Source organism: Pseudorca crassidens, chromosome 2, assembly GCF_039906515.1.
Source record: "Pseudorca crassidens isolate mPseCra1 chromosome 2, mPseCra1.hap1, whole genome shotgun sequence".
NCBI classification, from domain to species: Eukaryota; Metazoa; Chordata; class Mammalia; order Artiodactyla; family Delphinidae; genus Pseudorca; species Pseudorca crassidens.
In genome coordinates, this window is record NC_090297.1 from 95450283 (window position 1) to 95463539 (window position 13257).

Genomic DNA, 13257 nt, shown 5'->3' on the forward strand with positions numbered 1-13257 from the left:
ACTAAAGTACTAAAAATGTACAAGATAAGCAGACACAGGCTGTATAATTGAGTCACATAAAAACCAGAAAAGGTGGACTTCCCTGGTGGTGCAGTGGTTAAGAATCCGCCTGCCAATCCAGGGGGAACAAACGGGTTCGAGCCCCGGTCCGGGAAGATTCCACATGCCGCGGAGCAACTAAGCCCATGCGCCACAACTACTGAGCCTGCCTGCCTAGAGCCTGCGCTCCGCAACGAGAGAAGCCACCACAAGGAGAAGCCTGTGCACCACAACGAAGAGTAGCCCCTGCTCGTGGCAACTAGACAAAGCCCACGCGCAGCAACAAAGACCCAAAACAGCCAAAAATAAAAATAAATAAATTTATTTTTTAAAAAAACAGAAAAGATAAATTTAAAAATTGCTAAATTTGGCACTAAAAATGTAAAATGTAAATCTTCCATTTAACAGAAGTTGCCATAAAGTTAAAAGACAAGGGACAAACAAGGACCAAATACAATACATATAAACAGCTAAGTGATTATCATCTAGAACATAAAAATAGCATCTTCAAATCAATATCTCCCCCAAAATTCCAGTTGAACAATAAGCAAAAAATCCAGACAATTCACAGAATTACAAATAACCAAAGAATTTATGAGAAGACGTTCAACTTCACTAGTAATATTAAAGATACCATTTATGGAAAAATTTAAAAGACCTGATAATATATAGTGTTGGCAAGAGTGTAAATGCCCCTTCATATGCTGTGTTAAGACTATAAATTGGGACTTTTTTTTTTTTTTTTGCCTGTGTTGGGTCTTTGTTGCTGCACACAGGGTTTCTCTAGTTGCGGCGAGCGGGCTACTCTTCATTGTGGTGAAGCCTTCTCATTGTGGTGGCTTCTCTTATTGCAGAGCACAGGCTCTAGGCACATAGGCTTCAGTAGTTGCAGCACGCGGGCTCAGCAGTTGGGGCGTGCAGGCTCAGCAGTTATGGCTCGCAGGCTCTAGAGCACAGGCTTAGTAGTTGTGGCACACGGGCTTAGTTGCTTGGCGGCATGTGGGATCTTCCCAGACCAGGGATTAAACCCATGTCCCCTGCACTGGCAGGCAGATTCTTAACCACTGTGCCAACAGCGAAGTTCTGGGACAGACGTTTTGAAAAAGAATTTGACAGCATGAAATTTTCATCTATGAAAATTTTAAATGTATATACTCTTTGACTCACTGATTCCAATTCTATTTCTAGGAACCTATTCTGCAAAAATACTTGCAAATATATATAAAGATACATATATAAAGATGTTCCTTAAGATTTGCTCGTAATAGAGAAAAACTAGAAACAAACTGAGCTCTCGATAGGAGAATTGTTAAATTATGGTAAATTCACACTATAGAATACTAATGCAGTGACGTAGATCTACTGTACCTTAACAATAAAAAGGTACATCACAGAACAATACAGCTATCAATAAATATTTGTTGAATGGATGAATATAAATAGGCCAATTTATCTTTTTTAAAAGGGAGGGCATAATATCTCTGTGTCTAAATAAATGACAAAGAGAGGACTGGAGAGATACTTATCAAACTGTTCAGAGTGGTTACCTCTGAAGAGAGGAATGAGATTGGATAGAGGGTGGGGAACTAGGAAGGGAAAGGGGTTGAAGGGAGGTTTTTTACTCTTTATCGTTTGTATTATCTGAATGCTTTACAACCAATATATATTCATGCATTACTTGTACATTTATACATACATTTCTTATATAAATAAAATTTTTAATTTTACACAGAAAAAACTGTGAAAATGAAAAAAAATTATAGAATTAGATCTCAAAAGTTCTCTTCTATATCAAGGTACCAGGTAGAATAGAATCCCAAAGATAGGATCAACTGCTACATTTACAATGCAAAAACTATTGAGTACAAAAACTATTCTAGGATCTTTACTTATGTTGTTTAATTGATCTTTATAACAATCTTACAAGATTGGCAATTTCATCCCCATTTTACAGATGAAGATACTAAGCTTTGTAAGGTTAAAAAATTAGCCCAGTATTTATATTAAGGCTGAACATCTCACCAGCAGCTGAATACTTCTTTCAGAAGTGTGTCAGGACATAAATCCTGATATCAACATCCCTGTCAACACCATCCAGGAAATCTCTTAAAAGTATCTGAGGGAACCTATTTAATTGTGTAACAAAACAAAGAGGCAAAGAGGAGGAAAAAATATATATATTTAGATTAACTTTTAGATCAATTTTTCATTAGTTCCTTAAACATCTGGGCTGCCTTATCTTGATAGTCAGGCAAGAAATTGCCTCCTCCTCCCCAATTCATATCCTAAGCTTTGTAACAATAAAAATTAGAATTTCTGACTGTGAAAGAGTAAAAGAAATAAGAGACATAGAGGAGAGGCAAAGAGAGACAGAGAGATAGAAATAGGAAGGGACGGAAGGAAGGAAGAAAATACGGCAGACAAAGGTTAAAACCCTAGAACAAGATTGGAACCATAAGTTGACCAGATTCTAAAGCTCTTCCTACTGTATCACACTGATTCCCAAGAAAGGGAAGGGCATCAATACTTTACAAAAGCAAGGAAAAACATAAGATGGATAGAGTCATCTAAATATGCCAAAATGAAAAACCTTCATTTTACTGAAATAATATATAAAAATTATTCCAACAGAGGTCCATAGTTCTATGATTCTTCAAATTATTTTTCTATTAAACAATGTTAATAGGGTGAGTAAACAAGCTAGAAGTCTACATTAATAACAATCTAACCAGACTTTTTTTTTTTTTTTTTTTTTTGCGCGGTACACGGGCCTCTCACTGTTGTGGCCTCTGCCATTGCGGAGCACAGGCTCCGGACGCGCAGGCTCAGCGGCCATGGCTCACGGGCCCAGCCGCTCCGCGGCACGTGGGATCTTCCCGGACCGGGGCACGAACCCGTGTCCCCTGCATCGGCAGGAGGATTCTCAACCACTGCGCCACCAGGGAAGCCCTATTTTTTATTTTAAAAGATCTCTCCAGGTCTAATAAAATATACTTCCTAACCCTACTTGATAAACCACACTTAATTTTTTTTTTTAAGATAAAGGATGTTCGTTTATTTATTTATTTATTGGCTGCGTTGGGTTTTCGTTGCTGCCCGTGGTCTTTCTCTAGTTGCAGCGAGCGGGGGCTACTCTTTGTTGTGGTGCACAGGCTTCTCATTGCGGTGGCTTCTCTGGTTGCAGAGCGCGGGCTTCAGCAGTTCTGGCGTGCAGGCTCAGTAGCTGTGGCGCACAGGCCCAGTTGCTTCATGGCATGTGGGATCCTCCCTGACCAGGGCTCGAACCCTTGTCCCCTGCATTGGCAGGTGGATTCTTAACCACTATGCCACCAGGGAAGTCCTAAAGGAGTTTTAAATAGCTTATTCCTTAAATTATCACAGCACCTTATCGTAAACATTCAAATGTTTATTAAGCAAAATTTCAACCTATAAAAACACATGTAAGTAAGAAATGTAGAATTGTTTTAAGATTAATATTTGTACCAAAAATTTTAAGTATAGACTCTAATCACAAATTAATGCTACATCAACTAAGATCAAAGTGAATATTCATATAAATTCATACAGTATTCTTTATTTGCTTGTTTGTGTGTTTTTACCTTATCTGTGGTAAAAGGTATGCTTTATCTAAGAACACAATTGAACCTTTCATTATATGATGAAATCTCTAGTATTGTTTTCTGTCACACCTAAAGCCAAGGTACCAAAAGAGTGCTTTGTAAAATAGATTAAAATTATCCTTTATGTTCTTTTTTTACTCCCACACTTTTTTGTTTTCAACGAGAAAAGCAGAACTTAAAGATATGTGGGTATGCTTCAAAACTGAACTACATAAAAAATGGTTTGTCAGATAACAAGAAAACAAACGACCCAATCCAAAAATGGGCAGAAGACCTAAAAAGACATTTCTCCAAAGAAGATATACAGACTGCCAACAAACACATGAAAGAATGCTCAACATCATTAATCATTAGAGAAATGCAAATCAAAACTACAATGAGATATCATCTCACACCAGTCAGAATGGCCATCATCAAAAAATCTAGAAACAATAAATGCTGGAGAGGGTGTGGAGAAAAGGGAACACTCTTGCACTGCTGGTGGGAATGTGAATTGGTTCAGCCACTATGGAGAACAGTATGGACTTTCCTTAAAAAACTACAAATAGAACTACCATATGACCCAGCAATCCCACTACTGGGCATATACCCTGAGAAAACCAAAATTCAAAAAGAGTCATGTACCAAAATGTTCATTGCAGCTCTATTTACAATAGCCCGGAGATGGAAACAACCTAAGTGCCCATCATCGGATGAATGGATAAAGAAGATGTGGCACATATATACAATGGAATATTACTCAGCCATAAAAAGAAACGAAATTGAGCTATTTGTAATGAGGTGGATAGACCTAGAGTCTGTCATACAGAGTGAAGTAAGTCAGAAAGAAAAAGACAAATACCGTATGCTAACACATATATATGGAATTTAAGGAAAAAAATGTCATGAAGAACTTAGGGGTAAAGCAGGAATAAAGACGCAGACCTCCTAGAGAACGGACTTGAGGTTATGGGAGGGGGAAGGGTGAGCTGTGACAGGGCGAGAGAGAGTCATGGGCATATACACACTAACAAACGTAGTAAGGTAGATAGCTAGTGGGAAGCAGCCGCATGGCACAGGGATATTGGCTCGGTGCTTTGTGACAGCCTGGAGGGGTGGGATAGGGAGGGTGGGAGGGAGGGAGACGCAAGAGGGAAGACATATGGGAACATATGTTTATGTATGACTGATTCACTTTGTTATAAAGCAGAAACTAACACACCATTGTAAAGCAATTATACCCCAATAAAGATGTTAAAAAAAAAATGGTTTGTCAGTAAGTATAGGACTATATCTATTATATAGTGGTACATTCAGAAACATAAGAAAATATACTGAACCAAGAGTCACAAAAACTTCAAAGCTTACTAAAAATAACACAAATTATACAATATTAACTATAGAAAGAAGCACAACAGAGTATATACTAATTACCCATTAAAGTTTTCTATTCTTAACTTTTCTACTTCCTTCGCATTTATAAACTTATCATAGAATTGAGTTGGAAGGTACCTCTGTCCACTCTCTAATTTAGTACAGAATATCTGAACACTTAACTCTGAGAGATGGTCTGCCAACCTCTACATAAATGCCTCCAATAACAGAAAATTTCTATACCCCCCAAGGCACCTATGGAAGACAGTCTCTAAGGCGGTCACCAATAAGACTACTAGTGTTTTTACATCCTTTTGTAGTCCCTGGCCCTTGAGTGTGGACTGGATTTACTGACTCACTTGTACCCAAGTGCAGAGTGGAAGTGTTGGGATGTCATTTCCAAGATTTATAAAGAGATGGTAACATCCATCCTGAGGGCACACATGTGCCCTCTCTCAGACTGCTCACTCTGGGAAGCCAGCTGCCATGTCATGAAGCAACCTTGTGGAAAGGTCCAAGTAACAAAGAACTGAGGGAAGCCTTCAGTCAACAGCCTGTGAAGAGCGGAAGCCCTCAGTCCAACAAGGAACAGAGGTCCAGGTCACTGAGCTTGGAAGGAGATCATCCCCGAGTCGAGTTTTCAGGTGAGACCACAGCCCCTGTAAGAAACTTGACTGCAACCTCAAGAGAGACCTAAAATCAGAGGCTCCCAGCTGGGATGTTGGGACCCTCAGAAACAGTGAGATAAATATTTGCTATTTTAAGCCACTTAGTTTTGGGGTAATTTGTTACACAGCAATAGATAATACAGAATTCCTTCAATTTTTTCTCAAGTATAAAAAGGCATTTTGTTTTGTTTTCTAATATTGAATTAAAATCTACTTTCATCTAGGTATGTCTTTGGGTCAGCATAATAAAAATCTGTTACATTAAAAACTTTTACACATTTGAATCTGACAATCATCAGGTCTATTTCCCTACTTCCTTCAACCATTCTTCACATACCTTCCAGATCCCCTACAATTCTAGTCATTCTCCTCTGAACATTTGTTAATCTCTCTCTTTAAAGCATCTGAAATAGAACACAATACTCCAGGTATGGTCTGGTCAACAACTGTACACAGTGAAATTAACAATTCCCATTATGTGGGTACTATACAATGAACACACCTAGACACACCTAAAGTTGCTTTACACCATCTAGTTGTGAGATATTGTTTTTTGCACTTCCCAGAATTTCATTTCAAAAGCTTTTCCTGAAGTTGGAAAGAAGACCAACCCAATTCTGTTTCCAAGCTCTCAAAATAATGTAAACAACAAAACAGCAAAATTTACAAAAATTTGCAAACAACATATACAGTAAGGGGTTAATATCCAAATATACAAAGAACTCATACATCTCAACATCAAAAAGCAACCCGATTCCTGATTAAAAAATGGGTAAAGAATCTGAACAGACATTTTTCCAAAGATATACAGATGGCCAACGGGCACATGAAAAGATGTTCAACATCACTAATCATCAGGGAAATACAAATCAAAACCACAATGAGATATTACCTCACACATGTCAGAATGGCTATTATTGAAAAAGACAACAAATAACAAGTGCTGGTGAGGATGTGGAGAACATGGAACCCTCGTGGACTGTAGGTGAGAATGTAAATTGGTGCAGCCACTATGGAAAACAGTACAGAGATTCCTCAAAAAATTAAAAATAGAACTACCATAGGACCCAGTAATTCCACTCTTGGATATTTATCTGAAGAAAACGAAGACATTAATTAGAAAAGATATATGCACCCCTATGTTCACTGCAGCATTATTTACAAAAGCCAAGATATGGAAGCAACCGAAGTACCCATCAGTATTTGAACTGAGAAAGAAGATGTGGTGTGTGTGTGTGTGTGTGTGTGTGTGTGTGTGTATACACACACACACATACACATATGCACAATGGAATATTACTCAGCCATAAAAAAGAATGAAGTCTTGTCATGGATGGACCTTCAGGGTATTATGCTAAATGAAATAAGTCAGACAGAGAGAGGTAAATACTGTATGATTTCACTTACATGTGGAATCTAAAAAACATAAAACAGAAACAGTTATACATAGAGAACAAAAAGGTGGTTGCCAGAGGGGAAGGGTGTTGGGGGTGAAAAGAAATAGGTGAGGGAAATTAAGAGGTACAAATTTCCAGTTCTGAAACAAATGAGTCATGGGTATAAAATGTATAGTGTGGGGAATATAGTCAATAACTATGTAGTATCTTTGTAGGGTGACATATTGTAACTAGACTTATTATGGTGATCATTTTGAAATGTATAGAAATATCAAATCACTATGTTATATAATAGGTACTAACACAGTCTTCAATAATTATACTTCAATTATACTTCAAAAACAAACAAACAAACTCATAGAAAAAAGAGACCAGATTTGTGGTTACCAGAGGTAAGGAGCAGGGGAAGGGAGAACTGGATGAAGGCTGTCAAAAGGTACAAACTTCCAGTTATAAGATAAACAAGTACTAGGAATGTAATGCACTACATGATAAAAATAATTAACACTGCTGTATATTATACAGGAAAGTTGTTGAGAGTAAATCCTAAGAGTTCTCATCACAAGGGAAAATATTTTTTTCTATTTTTTAAATTTTGTATCTATATGAGATGATGGATGTTTACTAAACTTGCTGTGATAATTATTTTGTAATGTATGTAAGTCAAATTATTATGCTGTACACCTTAAACTTATCCAGTGCTATATGTCAATGATATCTCAATAAAACTGGAAGAAAATAGATAAATAAACAGGAAAAAATGTTAAACCAAAATGGACATTAAGGCACCAATTTTAGCTCAGTTCTATAAAGCTTTCGCAAAGATTTTATGTAAGTTCCATTTTCTTTTTCAATAGATCAACAAAAGTCACAAAACATGGCACTTAATCATAGAAACTCATTCATTTCACAGAATTCATTATTTAAATCAAATATATCAACTATAAATAATATAAAAATTTTATGTCCTTTTTCATGTAGTACTGTTTCTCTATAAAATAGAGTGTTGACTTGTGAAATGGGATCAACCTCCTAGTAGAGTGGCAAGCATGTGATTGGTGCAATATAAATTTATCCCCTTTAGAACTCATAAGGTAAGGGCATTGTCCTTAGGGTTGCTAATAACATGCTATGGAAGAGCTACTGTGCTACAGATAACTATAAAAATTTACTCTGGAAAAAGTTTACCTTGTTTTTTTTTTTACCTTGTTTTTTAAAAAAATTTTAGGTGTAACTTTGAAACATTGGGAATCCTGATTAGATCAATTATGTTAAAGATGCCATATGGAGAGACTCCTACTTGTGGTAACATGTTTGAAGTAAGTATTCATTTAAAAATACTTGTGTCTATTATGTGCTGACACGATGCTGCATCCCTGGGATACAATGATTGAGTTACTATGGTGAACAAGAAGATAAAACACAAAACAAAGGCTTCTAAGGGAGGGTGTGGTGTTTTGTAAGGTATCTTTTTACACAAACAAAAACAAACTCAAAATAAAAAGGAAGAAAAATCAGCTGAAATATGTAAGCTTTGGCTATTCAATGTAATGGTCTCAAAATTAAATGGCAAAAAAAAAAAAAAAAAGTATTCTCAGACATGGTCAGCACTGGATTTATAACCTGAAGACCTGGATTAAAGTCTTCTGTATAAAAATAATATACATAAAATATAAAGTAAAGAGTATCATACAAAATTACAAATAAAATGCTATGGAAGTTCTGAGGTATCTTGCTAAGAATGGGTCTGAAGGATTGTTAATATCCTAACATGCAGAGATGGGAAGGGAAAAGTAACATTATTGTGAAAAAGTAACTAACATTTATTGTGTATCCACTATGTCAGATCCTGTGCTAAATACTCCCATCCTTCATCTATATAACACTCACAACTCTCCAGTTTCATTTTACAGATGATTACACTAATACTCTGAGACGTCAGTTACTTGTCTAAGGTCATACTGCAAAAAGTGCAGAAGCAAGAATGGGACGACCGGGTCTAAAATCCTGTGACCTTTCCACTATAACATTCTAACATATACAGGGGTGAAAACAAAGAGAGGATAGTTAGGATTCAAGTAATCTTGAGGCTAATGTCAAAGTTTTAGAAAACGGAATTCAACTTATTTCCTGTCCTATGTAGTGATTTGTCATTTATTAGCTGAGTAAGTCTAAGGCAATGCTTCTTAAACTTTTCTCCATAAGGACAGAAGAAACTGAACCCATCCCCACAGAGCCCATAAGCATAAAATTTCTTTGCAGTCCTTGAATTTTACCTAGAAATTAGTGTGAATATTACATTCTCCATATATCTTCTGTTTAATATAAAAACACTATTTTTTATCAAACTCTTCAAGTGAAATTGATGACAACTCCATTAGTGTGTGCCATGTTCTGTGACAACAGATTTATCTCTTGTCACATTGCAGCTTATCACTAATACTCCTATTTGAAAAGCAAAGGTCGGAGGGATAAGTAAGCTATTTCTTGGTTATTCAAGAACCAATGATGCACGCTGAGGATTATTTAACACCAAATGAAACTCAAGTAAGAGTTATTGGCCATAGCCTTATTTTCTAAAATATGAGAATACCCTACTGAAAGCAGGAAAGCAATCCTGACCCACATATAGGGAGGAAACACCCTTTTCTCCATGTCACCACAGTAATAAAGAACCTCTGCCACGGGGTAAAGACACATCTTAATAGTTTCCATGAGCCTTTTTAAGGCCACTGTAAGAAATAAGGTCCTGGACCTAGAAATACTAAATAGATCATGCAGAAAATTTTAATTAGCCATGTCAATGCTCCATTCTGTTAAAAGGTAATCAACAGATGCCTTAAATTTTTTTCCAAAGTGCTTTCAAATACTTTACTTTGTTCAACTTCAGAGCTCATTCCGAGACTAATACAACAGCAAGTACTATCGTCTGGAAATTAAGTCACTAGTAGGGTAAGTACCTCTTCCAAGATTGCAATCAGTAGCAAAGGGAAACTTAAATCCTAGAAATCTGATTTCCAGCTTACTGAGCTACTGAGGAAAACTGCATCTTTTCATACTTATTTTGCAGCATATATCAAAGCATATCACACACTATTTAGTAAGTAACTAACTGATAAACTCGATTTCACAAACAGAAAAAGAGGCTGAACACAATTATGTAACTAGGAACATAAGATAGTACCCCTGCTCTCTTATGATACATTCCTAGTACTGACTTTAAAAAAAAAAAAAAAGAAAAAGACAAGAATTAGGAAGTGGGAGGGTGGGAAGAAAACAGGTTAAAATTCCTTCACAAAAAAATTACATATCCATAATGGCATCAAATTCAAGTGTTTGTGTGTGTTTTTCCCCTAACAATATACGGTTATGGCTTAACTGGTTGGTCACTAAAATAATTTTTCTTTCCTGTGTGGAAGCAATCTACCCACTGAAACCTGAGGTAAAATTGTTCATTACATTTTCCTCCTACACAAGACCAAAGAATATGTCATAAAAAGGAAAATGGGCTCTTAGGCGTTTCTCCTTTCTAGTAAAATTTCAAGGCAACACGTACCAACACTGGAGACAAAAAAAATTCTACTTGGATTTACTGTAAAGAAAAGGTTTATAACGTATTAAAGCCTACATGTTAATCTCTGTGCCATTAACTTCTTGAAGCATTCTAAGAAGTCCGCAGCAAAGGGAGGGAAATAAGTGTTAGGATCATAACCTATGAATGTGGGTGGAACAAAGACTTCTCCCTTCATTATGCAGAGAGAACAAAGTTGCCAAAAACGCTCTGCTCAGATATCATGCGTGGTTACTGACTGCACCTCTGGGTACAGAAAAGAAAAAAATCAAATACTGGTCAAAGGCTGCCCCTGCCTGCCCCCGCCCCTTTCGCCCAAGGCCTCGCGCCAGAGCTGCAGCCCCAATCTCTTTCTCCCCAACATAAGAAAGCGGCTTAACCCTAAGAGTTCTACAAGCTCCCGTTCCCGTGTCTCCTACGCAGACGCCCCCGGGGCACCGGTCCAACCCGAGTTCCAAATCCAGTCGCTGCCCCCCTCCGCGACCCCGCCCAGACCCCCAAAGCCCTGCTGCCACTGACCACTGACGTCAGAAAGGCCAAACCCGGCCCCCGCAGGGCTGCCCCAGCCCCGCAGCGCCTTCCCCTCCTCCCGGCCAAGGCGTGCCCAGAATGGGACGCGAACGCGTCCCTCGGCTGTCGCTCGGGCTCGGCAGAGGGGCGAGGAAGGAAGAATCAGAGCAGTCGGCCGCCCTCCCGCCCCACAGCAGCAGCGAGGTGGGCACCAACCCTGCGCTGGCTTACTGGTCAGGGGCGGGCGGTGCCAGGGCGAGGGCCGTCGCTCGGCCCCCGGAGCCGGGTTGGCAGCGACAGAAAGGTGTGGCTCAGGAGCGGCGGCTTCCCGTCGGGGCCTGGCCCCCATCCGTCGGCGCCGGGGCCTCACCCACGACCCCAGTCGCCACCCAGTCAGCACCCAAGCCTACCCAAGACCCTTCTCCGGGGCCGCGAACGCCGCCCTTGGGGGTCGCCACGGTCGCAGCCCTGTCAAGTGGTGACAGGCGGTGACGGGTGACCATGGCAACCCGCGGTGTGCAGCGCGGCCCGACCCCGCCTCCGCCTCCCGAAGTCGCTCACCTGAGGGCTCCGGGACGAGCCCGGAGAAATCGCGGAGGAGAAAGCGGCGCGGAGGCCGGAGGACGGGGCCCCCAAGCGGCGGGCTCCGGGCTGGAAAGGGAGTGTGAGGGCGGCGGTCTGGGCTCGACGTCGGTCCTGCCTCCAGCCGCCCGCGCGTCAATCCATCAGCTCGTCAGTCTGTCTTTCCTCCCGTCTCCCCCTCCCGGACCGGCGACCGTCCGCTCAGCCTCTCACACACTGCGGTTGTCAAGCGGCGCTGCAGCCGAGCACCAGCCCCGAGCCGCAGCCAATCGCCGCGCTTCCCCGAGGCGCCTCAGGACCCCGCCGAGCGGGGCGGCCAGGCAGGTGCCTGCGTCGAAGGGAGAGTCGGCTGGGCGGGCGCCAGCCCGGGGCACGGTGGGGACTGGTCTGGTGGACCGGCTCCCCGCTTGCGCTCCAAGGACCAGCTGGACTCGAAGGAAAAGCCGGCGCGGCGACTGCGTGAGAGACCAGCACCCGGCACGCAGACCCTTTGGTGGCTGATGACCCCGCGTCCCGAAATAGGGCGGAGGGAGTTGTCTCCTCCGATCGAGAGTCGTCTGCGCATTAGAAGTGACTCTTAAGACTCCTCGCTGTTGATCTATTAATAAAGGATAACGAAATAAATCTCGCCGCCTTCTCCTCTCTGCTTTTCCCTGTTCCACTTCCTTCCTGAAGACTCCAGCAGTTTAATTCCCCCTTCTTGAAGCTTGAAGTATTTTTGTTATTTAACAGTTAACACTGTTTTCCATCACCCGTTTTGGTTGTAAGCCCCATGACAGCAGACTTCACTAGTTCCCACCCTATCGGTGCAGCAGCATTCCACAAATATACCTGATGCTCAACCGAGCTGAATTAAGCATTCAGGGGTAAAACCATGTAGAGCTAACGAAAGAATACAGGACACAAACCTGTAAGAACTTGGTCCTCACAAAGGCTAAAAGCCAAGAGTAAGTGGGGCCTCCCAAAGTGAGGGAAATGTGGCAAAAGGGACTGGTAATAAACATCAGAAACATTTCTGGAAAGGAAGAATTTGACCCAATTCAAGATAAAAGAAGCTATAGCTTGAGGAAAAGGTTCTAAGAAAAACATTTACAAATTGATGGAAAACAATTTAAGCACAGAAGCTTAACTGCAAAACTTCAATTGCCTAGCCCTGATTAACTCCTGGAAGAAAGTCTTCATTAAGAACGCTCTCAGTGATAAGCGACAGAAAAATAAATGTAAACACAGGTTAATGTTACCCAGGGTCTTGATGTTAAAAACACAGCAACAACAACAAAAACTTTACAGAACGTATAAAATGAAAAAGTGGGCAAATATATCTTGGAAATAAAATAGTCTATTGATTATTTTACCAGTATAGTTTACCTGACAACTCGCTTCTCAATCTTGATTCTCAAACAATAGCAGTTACAAGAACCAGCATCACTTAAATCTTCAACTAAATCTAGAAACAGTTACTAATCAGAAACAATCTGAAAAACATTTGACCACCTAATAGGGGCAGAGTGCTATAA

At 40.2% G+C, this 13257-nt stretch overlaps 1 protein-coding gene across 1 annotated transcript in view; it reads right to left on the minus strand.

Annotated features, from left to right (window-relative positions):
* The window catches only part of WDR47 (WD repeat domain 47), a 57967-nt gene extending 45956 nt beyond the window's left edge, over nt 1–12011 (minus strand). Inside the window, exon 1 of the mRNA XM_067727124.1 lies at nt 11720–12011. The gene's annotated coding sequence lies outside the window, so the exon portion shown is untranslated. The remainder of the gene's footprint in view (nt 1–11719) is intronic.
* Nucleotides 12012–13257: the final 1246 nt, after the last annotated feature.